Source organism: Sminthopsis crassicaudata, chromosome 1 (genome assembly GCF_048593235.1).
Source record: "Sminthopsis crassicaudata isolate SCR6 chromosome 1, ASM4859323v1, whole genome shotgun sequence".
Classification (NCBI taxonomy): domain Eukaryota; kingdom Metazoa; phylum Chordata; class Mammalia; order Dasyuromorphia; family Dasyuridae; genus Sminthopsis; species Sminthopsis crassicaudata.
Window position 1 is genome coordinate 252,081,413 of NC_133617.1, and position 9,605 is coordinate 252,091,017.

Genomic DNA, 9,605 nt, shown 5'->3' on the forward strand with positions numbered 1-9,605 from the left:
ACCCTGACTTTGGGCAAGATACACAGTTTACATAGAAAATAAAGGATGTCATTACTCATAGTAGCAAGTATGGTATCATAGGGATTTTGTAGCCTTGCCCCAAAAGCTACTTTAACGGCAGACAAGCGTCAATGCTTGTATTAGATGAACTCATCGACAATGACACTGCCAGGGCCAGAGACAATGATCAGCAAAGATGAAATCTCTGTGCTGGTCCATAAAAGAAAATAAGCAAATTTACTTCTTTTTGCCTTTCTTAGAGGCCTGCTGCTTATTCTGTTGTCTTGTAAGCTATTTCCTTCTCTTTCAGGAACTAGCTCAATTTAGGGCCACCAGCAGAGCTCCATGTATATTTTATTATACCATACATACTATGTCCATGCCCTATAAGATTATCTTTAAGGAGTTTTTGCTTTTTGGAGTGGTACAGTTCTGGATGATTAAGTCCAGTGAATAACTAATCTAGTCATAAATGAAGTGGAATAAGGCTATCACTAAAGTTGAATAGGTCAAGGAACTAGGAGGCCAGGGGCCAGAGTATGGGAAGAACATCAATATAGAGGCCAAAGTCATTAAAGTATAATAGAATATCAGGGGATGTTGACCCTTTCAGCCAGGGGGAAGTTGGGAAATGTTAAACAATCAGATCTCTGGAACAAAAAAATATATGCATGGCACAATTTTGAGTTTAATATCTATGACTAACATTTTCTCCATCACTTAAGTCCAGAAAATCTGCAAGACAATAAATCAAACCATGACTTGTACTGTTTGCTATTTTCCCAAGGCTTAAATGTTTGCTCTGAAATTGAAACAAGTGACTTTCGTGAAGATTAGAGTTACTAATTCTAATCCATTTTATGAAAATTTTCAGTCATTTTATGAAAGAAGGTAGAAGAAGGAATGGCTACTATTAGAAAAGACAACACTTTTTCTAATGTCATCAGGGAAATTTCATGTTATAATTAAAAAGACCTAAAAATCACCAGTATTAAATGTTAAAAAAATGTAAAAATTCAAATGAAAGTTAAAAAAAATCAACAACTGAAGCCAATTAAGCTTATACTAACTTTGAAGCAGATCCTGAGCCTTTTGGTGGTAAATAAACCTTCAAGAGACATCCTGATCTTCAGAGACTCCCCTAATTGTTGGTCATGGAGCTCTCTGATACATACTGTTTTAAGTTTTTTGGAGGTCAATAAGGGGTACCTGAAATGAGTCAGAGTTTGAACACAGTTTACAAAGATTATAAATGTGTTTATTGCCTGAGAAGGAGCTTGCAAGCTGGAACAATGAGACCAGCTTCACAATTACTCAAAGTCCAGTTGGAAAGTCTGTGAACATATTCATACTTTTCAGACAAAGAAAGATAGGGAATTAGGCAGGTCCTAAAAAGAAATGAAATGGGAAGAGATCCAGGAAAGAGGAAGAGTGAGGAATTCCACGTGTCCAAACTGTGGCCCTTTGATACACAAATAAGAAGCAGTCCTGATGGTCAAGGTTAAGCACTAAGAATAAGATACAAAAAAGGCTAAGAGCCCCATAATCAATAATTAGGGAAGTCTCTGAAGATAAGGATATCTCTTTAAGGACCATCAATCGCCAAATGGCTCAGAGATTGCTTCAAATCTGTTTTGAGCTTGATTGGCTTCAAAGTTGCTGATTTTCTACATATCCAGCTAGATTTACTCTTGGTCACCACAAAGGATTGTTGGTATGTCAAGCAGCCCTGTATTTTAGCTAATAACAGTCCTCTTCTTGGTTTCCTGGATAATTGGAGGTCTCAAGCAAATGAAGATAATTAGCATATCTATTTTTGAACTAGATTAAAAATTGAGCTGGATAAGGATGTGGATATGAAAAGAATATAACACAGGTCAAACATGTGTATATAGTGTAGTAATGGATAATATGAAAGAAGTAGGAGACTGAGAACTAGTATTAGCAATAAGAGAGTAGTTTTAGATGAAATGATCTAATAAAGAAGCACATACTCAATTCCTATTATTTTCTACTGAAATGTTGATATGAAGACATGGGATTCTGCTGTTTTCCTATGTAGTAAACCTGATTTGTTGGAAATGTTACATCTTCCTATGTTCCAGTTTGAGAGGAAAAGATTGGGTTAAGGGTATTCTAAAAATCAAAATTGCTGGAAAAAAGGGATATAGTTAACTTCATAACTATAAATAATAGATACCAATTCTACCATGAAATATATCATGTATATACCATGATATATTAGAATATATTATATTTCTGTGTACAATATGTAGAATATAAAATATATGCATGTAATGTATCCTGTGTATAATATTTATAATATAAAATATATGCATATAGTATGGACTTTGAAATAACTTACTATTTTCCCTTATCAGGAAGAAGCCCATCCAGTTATTATCAAGTATAACCAAGTCCTGGACTATCCTGTTTGCATAGAGTGATACAAGGATGGAACTTTTTATCAGCCTCCATTGTCTATCCCTCCAGCCTGGGAGTATCTTTAAATAATCTTTGAGTTCTTGATTAGCATATTTTTAGAACAGGGACCTGGTCAGCTAGATGGATTCCTCCTGACTCCTCCTTGTACTTATGATAAAGATCTTTGCTAAACCCTTTTCAGTACTAAGTCCACTATGAAGTTTTCCCTTTAATGGCATCTTTCTCCTTTCTATAGCTGACTCTGGTTAGTCTGCTATACTACTCTATGGATTTGACCTGTCAGTCAATGGCATACTCACACATGACATATTCCCTTTCTTCTGGTAAATTGCCTGTTAAAACCCCTTTTCTTACTAACTATATGCTCTCCCAAAACTATTTCACATTAATCACTCTTGGCGCCTATTTTGCCTCTTCATTTTGTCTGTAATTTCTAAATAATTGTTCCTTTTGGTTAAGGAGAAAGCCCTTGTAAGTTCTTCACATATGAATTGCTGCTGAACCCCATCATTTGGTACCTACACCCTATCTTATCACACCTGTATACATAATACTTTTCCTCCCCCTCTCTTGCTCCTGTAATGAATGTGGCTTTCGAATAAAACTTTCTAAAACAATCACTTGTTATTGTTGTTCAATTGTTTCTAACTCTTCATGACCTCCATGAACCACAATACATCAATAGTGTCCATAGAGTTTTCTTTGCAAAGAAACTAAAATGGTCTTCCATTTCTTTCTCCGCTTCACTTTACAGATAAAGAAACTGAGACAAAACAGAGTTGAGTGACTTGCTCAGGGTCACACAGCTAGTATGTGAGACCATGTTTGAACTCATTAAGATGAATCTTCCTTACTTCAGGCCCATCACTCTGTCCACCATGTCACCTAGTTGCCCAGAAATGGAGTAAATCTTCAAAAATATATGCCCAGTGCAATTTTGTCTGACCATAACCATCTGAGACTACATGATCCAGTGGAATAGCATCATGAGACTATGAAGAGATTATACCCCCTATAGAAACCAGTGGGATGCAGACCCAACACCAATAGAAGCTGCACAATGACATCCCTACAAGAATTTGGTGGCCCTGTAGTATTACAGCTATAAGCAATTCTTCCATGACTGTCTCTTGGCCATAAATGCTCCCTGCATGTAGTAAGTTATCCACATGCATCTTAGGAACATGGGATCCCAACTAGTGTGTCTCTTCACACATGTGCTTTGGCCACATGTATTCCTTATGTTTGTACCACTGCATCTGTGTACTCTAGCACGTTCTTTCTCTCTCTCTCTCTCTATATATATCTTGAATGTCACATTTCATTAAACACCTTTGCTTTGGCTTACTAATAAAGGTAAACACATTGCTGGGGTCTCACAAACCATGGTTTTTAAGGAATGAAAATCCACAGTCTACCTTGAGCCTGAGTAACTGTGTCAGAGACCAACTCTGTAAACTATCTTTGTATTACCTCTACTTAACACAGTGGCACATAGGGGCAAGTGATATATGGGTCATGAATGAATGAATAATGATAACATTTATAAAGTGCTGACTCTGTGCAAAGGCACTATACACTAAGCACTATGTATCTCATTTGATCCACATAACAACCCTAATATTAGGTAATATTACATTCCTTTTTTACAAACGAGGAAACTGAGGCAAAGAGAGAGTTGCCAAGGGCACAGAACTAGTATCTGAGGCTGAATTTGAATTCAGATTTTTTTGACTATAAGTTCCTCTCTCTATTCACCTAGCTGTCCCAATAGTAGGCACTCATTAAATATGAATTAAATTTTTTCTTAAACATATAACCAAAGCACAGGTCAAAGCATTCAATGATGAATAAATATTTGCTGATTGACTAATGATTACAAATTCACAAAATATCTATTAGAAGTAATGTAAGTTTTACAAAAATAGGTGTTTTGATTGGAAGTTATATGGGATCCCAACAGTACAGCAAAGATGTGAACATTAGATGTTTGATAGCAGGGGTAGCAGGGGTAGCATATTTTCCACTCTATTACAAAGTCTATTTACAGTTTAATACTTAAAGAAAATTACCATGTCATTATGTATTCAGTAGGCAAATATTGTTTATTGAAAATATTAGTACAAACCCAAGCATCACATGCAGATATTCTTTTAAAATGTTTTTGACAATATGGTATATTTATATTTTATACTAGTATCAAATCTAAAATCAAAGCATTGGATTAGTAAAAATAAAAATTGGAGAACATTGCATTCACTTTACCATGCCTCCCATGATAAGGAAGTACTTTACCCTTTGGGCCATTTCTTCCTATTTTATTTATTTGCATAGTACGTTAATAATCATATAATCAAATAATCATTGTGTATAGAACCGTAGACTGTTCTTTGGTTCTTCCTGGACCCTCAGCTGAACCAGGCTGGTTGTGTTCTGTGGGCTTACACATGCTTGTGATATGGGGAATTAGCTCAAATGGTAGAGTGCTCACTTCTCATATAAGAGGTAGTGGGATTATGCCCGAATTCTCCAAGATTTGTTTCTCTATCAGTAAACAGTAAATCAGTGATGAGTGAAACATCTTGGCAAAAACATATTGTTCTGAATAAGTAGATGACTTGCAAATCATTGAAAACAGTCCTTTCTTCAGGCTCACGTAGCTGAAGGTAAGTGATTGTATGTAGTATGTTAAAGATTTCAGTGTTATGATTTAAATCCTATTCTTCTGATTCAAAGTGCAGAATTCTTTTTTTATTTTCTTTTTTATTATTATTATTTTATAGCTTTTTATTTACAAGATATATGCATGGGTAATTTTTCAGCCTTGACAATTACAAAACCTTTTGTTCCAACTTTTCCCCTCCTTCCCTCACCCCTTCCTCCAGATAGCAGGTTGACCAATACATGTTAAATATGTTAAAGTATATGTTAAATACAATATATGTATACATGTCCAAAAAGAATCTGACTTGTTTTTCTGTCCAAAAAGAATCGGACTTTGAAATAATGTACAATTAGCCTGTGAAGGAAATAAAAAATGCAGGCAGACAAAATTAGAGGGATTGGGAATTCTATGTAGTGGTTCATAGTCATCTCCCAGAATTCTGGTTCAATTTGAAGGACTGGTAGCCACGTCCATCAGAATTGATCATCATATAGTATTGTTGTTGAAGTATATAATGATCTCCTGGTCCTGCTCATTTCAAAGTGCAGAATTCTTTATCCCATATTTCACCCTAGTGCTATAGGTAATAACTAAAGGCAAATGGACTCTCAAGGAGCTTACTGTTCTAATGTAGTTACAATATGTACACACAAAACAAGTACTTAATAACCTTTGAAGGGAAGCACTAGCATCTGGAATGGCCCCAGAAAGGGCTTTCAGAAGGTCACTACCTTTGAGCTGAATCTGGAAGGAAATTAGGGATTTCAGGAGATGAAGAGTAAAAGCATACCATGCATGGGAGACAGCTGGTGAAAATGGATGAATGTTTTGCCTGAGGGGCTATAAATAAGCAAGTTTGGTCATATTATAAGGTCTGTGAAAGGGAGTAATGTGTAAGAAGAGTGGAGAAAAGAATGGTGACAGATTTTGAATAGTTTTTAAATGCCAAACAGAAGAATTTCTATTTTATTCCAAAAGGAGCCACTAGAGTTTATTGACTAATAGAATGGCTGGGCTATTGGGATAAGAACTCACTGTTTGACAAAAATTGCTGAGAAAATTGGAAATTAGTATGGCAGAAATTCGGCATTGACCCACACTTAACACCATACACCAAGATCAGATCAAAATGGGTTCATGACCTAGCATAGGCATAAAGAATGAGATTACAAATATATTAGAAGAGCATAGGATAGTTTACCTCTCAGACCTATGGAAGAGGAAGGAATTTATGACTAAAGAAAAACTAGAGGTCATTATTGATCACAAAATAGAAAAATTTGATTATATCAAATTGAAAAATTTTGTACAAACAAAAATAATGCAGACAAGATTAGAAGGGAAGCAATAAACTGGGAAAACATTTTTACAAAGGTTCTGATAAAGGCCTAATTTCCAAAATATATAGAGAGTTGACTGTAATTTATAAAAAATCAAGCCATTCTCCAATTGATAAATGGTCAAAGGATATGAACAAACAATTCTCAGACGAAGAAATTGGAACTATTTCTAGCCATATGAAAAGATGCTACAAGTCATTATTAATCAGAGAAATGCAAGGAAAAAAAAGAATGGCTGGGTTAGACTTATATTTAGGAAATTTATGTTGGTATTTATGTGGAAGAGTGTATTGGAGTAGTATGAGATAGGGAGATCAAACAGAGGTTATTACATTAGAGGAGGCAAGAGGTGAAGTTCTGAAATAAGATAATGGATATATGAATGGAAAGAAGGGGATGCATTTTAGAGATGTTATGTTGTTGTTATTTAGTCATGTTTGGCTCTTTGCAACCCTATTTGGGATTTTCTTTTGTTTTCTTTTTTTTATTAATTTTATAATTATAATTTTTTGACAGTATATATGCATGAGTAATTTTTTTACAACATCATCCCTTGTATTCATTTTTCCAAATTTAACCCTCCCTCCTTCCACCTACTCCCCTAGATGAGAGGCAATCCCATACATATTAAATGTGTTACAGTATAACCTAGATACAATATATGTGTGTAAATCCAATTTTCTTGTTGCACAGTCAGAATTGGATTCCAAAGGTATAAGTAACCTGGGTAGAAAGACAGTAGTGCAAACAGTTTACATTCAATTCCCAGTGTTCCTTCTCTGGGTGTAGCTGTTTCTGTCCATCATTAATCAACTGGAAGTGAATTGGATTTTCTTTATATTGAAGATATCCACTTCCATCAGAATATATCTTCATACAGTATTGTTGTTGAAGTGTATAGTGATCTCCTGGTTCTGCTCATTTCACTCAGTATCAGTTCATACAAGTCTCTCCAAACCTCTCTGTATTCATCCTGCTGGTCATTTCTTACAGAACAATAATATTCCATAACATTCATATACCACAATTTACCCAACCATTCTCCAATTGATGGACATCCATTCATTTTCCAGTTTCTAGCCACTACAAAAAGAGCTGCCACAACATTTTGGCACATAACAGGTCCCTTTCCCTTCTTTAGTATTTCTTTGGGATATAAGCCCAGTAGTAGCACTGCTGGATCAAACGGTATGCATAGTTTGATAACTTTTGGGGCATAGTTCCAAATTGCTCTCCAGAATGGCTGGATTCTTTCACAACTCCACCAACAATGCATCAGTGTCCCAGTTTTCCCACATCTTCTCCAACATACATCATTATCTTTTCCTGTCATCTTAGCCAATCTGACAGGTATGTAGTAGTATCTCAGAATTGTCTTAATTTGCATTTCTCTGATCAGTAGTGATTTGGAACACTCTTTTATATGAGTGGAAATAGTTTCAATTTCATCATCTGAGAATTGTCTGTTCATATCCTTTGACCATTTATCAATTGGAGAATGGTTTGATTTCTTATAAATTAGAGTCAGTTCTCTATATATTTTGGAAATGAGACCTTTATCAGAACCTTTAACTGTAAAAATATTTTCCCAATTTGTTACTTCCCTTCTAATCTTGTTTGTATTAGCTTTGTTTGTACAAAAGCTTTTTAATTTGATGTAATCAAAATCTTCTATTTTGTGATCGATAATGATCTCCTCTGGTCATAAATTCCTTCCTCCTCCACAGGTCTGAGAGGTAGACTATTCTCTGTTCCTCTGATCTATTTATGATCTCATTCTTTATGCCTAAATCATGGACCCATTTTGATCTTATCTTGGTATATGGTGTTAAGTGTGGGTCCATATCTAATTTATGCCATACTAATTTCCAGTTTTCCCAACAGTTATTTTCAAATAATGAATTATTATATCAAATATTGGTATCTTTGGGTTTATCAAACACTAGATTGCTATAGTTGTACCCTATTTTGTCCTGTGTACCTAATCTGTTCCACTGATCGACTAATCTATTTGTTAGCCAATACAAATGGTTTTGGTGACTGCTGCTTTATAATAATATAGCTTTAGATAGGTACAGCTAGACCACCTTCATCTGACTTTTTTTTTCATTAATTCCCTTGAAATTCTCGACCTTTTATTCTTCCATATGAATTTTGTTGTTATTTTTTCTAAGTCATTAAAATAGTTTCTTGGGATTCTGATTGGTATAGCACTAAATAAATAGATTAGTTTGGGGAGTATTGTCATCTTTATTATATTCGCTCGGCCTATCCAAGAGCACTGAATGTCTTTCCAATTATTTAAATTTGACTTTATTTTTGTGGCAAGTATTTTGTAATTTTGCTCATATAATTCCTGACCCTCCCTTGGCAGATGGATTCCCAAATATTTTATCCTTTTGACAGTTATTTTGAATGGAATTTCTCTTTTTATCTCTTGCTGTTGCATTTTGTTGGTGATGTATAAAAATGTTGAGGATTTATGTGGATTTATTTTGTATTCAGCAACTTTGCTAAAGTTGTGAATTATTTCTAATAACTTTTTATTAGAATCTCTGGGGTTCTTTAAGTATACCATCAGATCATCTGCAAAGAGTGTGTGGGATTTTCTTAGCAAAAATACTAGAGTGGTTTGTCATTTCTCTTTCCAGTTCATTTTACAAATGAAGAACTGAGGCAAAAAGAGTTAAAAGACTTGCCTAGAGTTAGACAGTTAATATCTGAGATCAAATTTGAACTCAGATCTTCCTGACTCCAAGCCCATACTTTATTGTCTACACTACTTATCTGCCTTCTTTTAGATGTAGAGAAACAGCAAGATTTGACCACTAATTGTATATATACAGTAAAAGTGAGGAATCACAGGTAATACTTAGATTGTAAAATGGGATAACTGGGATGGTGGTCTGACCACAGTGGTTCTTCACACTCATTAATTGGGAAGTTGAGAAAAAGAATAAGTTTTGGGGGAAATATACGTTCTAACTTAAATATATTCAGTATGAAATTTCTACAGGATATGTGATTCAAGATGACTAATAGGCAGCTTATTATGAGAGATTAGAGTTTAGGAGAAAGTATAGAGTCATGTATAAATATATACATATTTAACAGAAAACCCATGAAAAAAGGACCTTAATTAAAAGAAATGCATG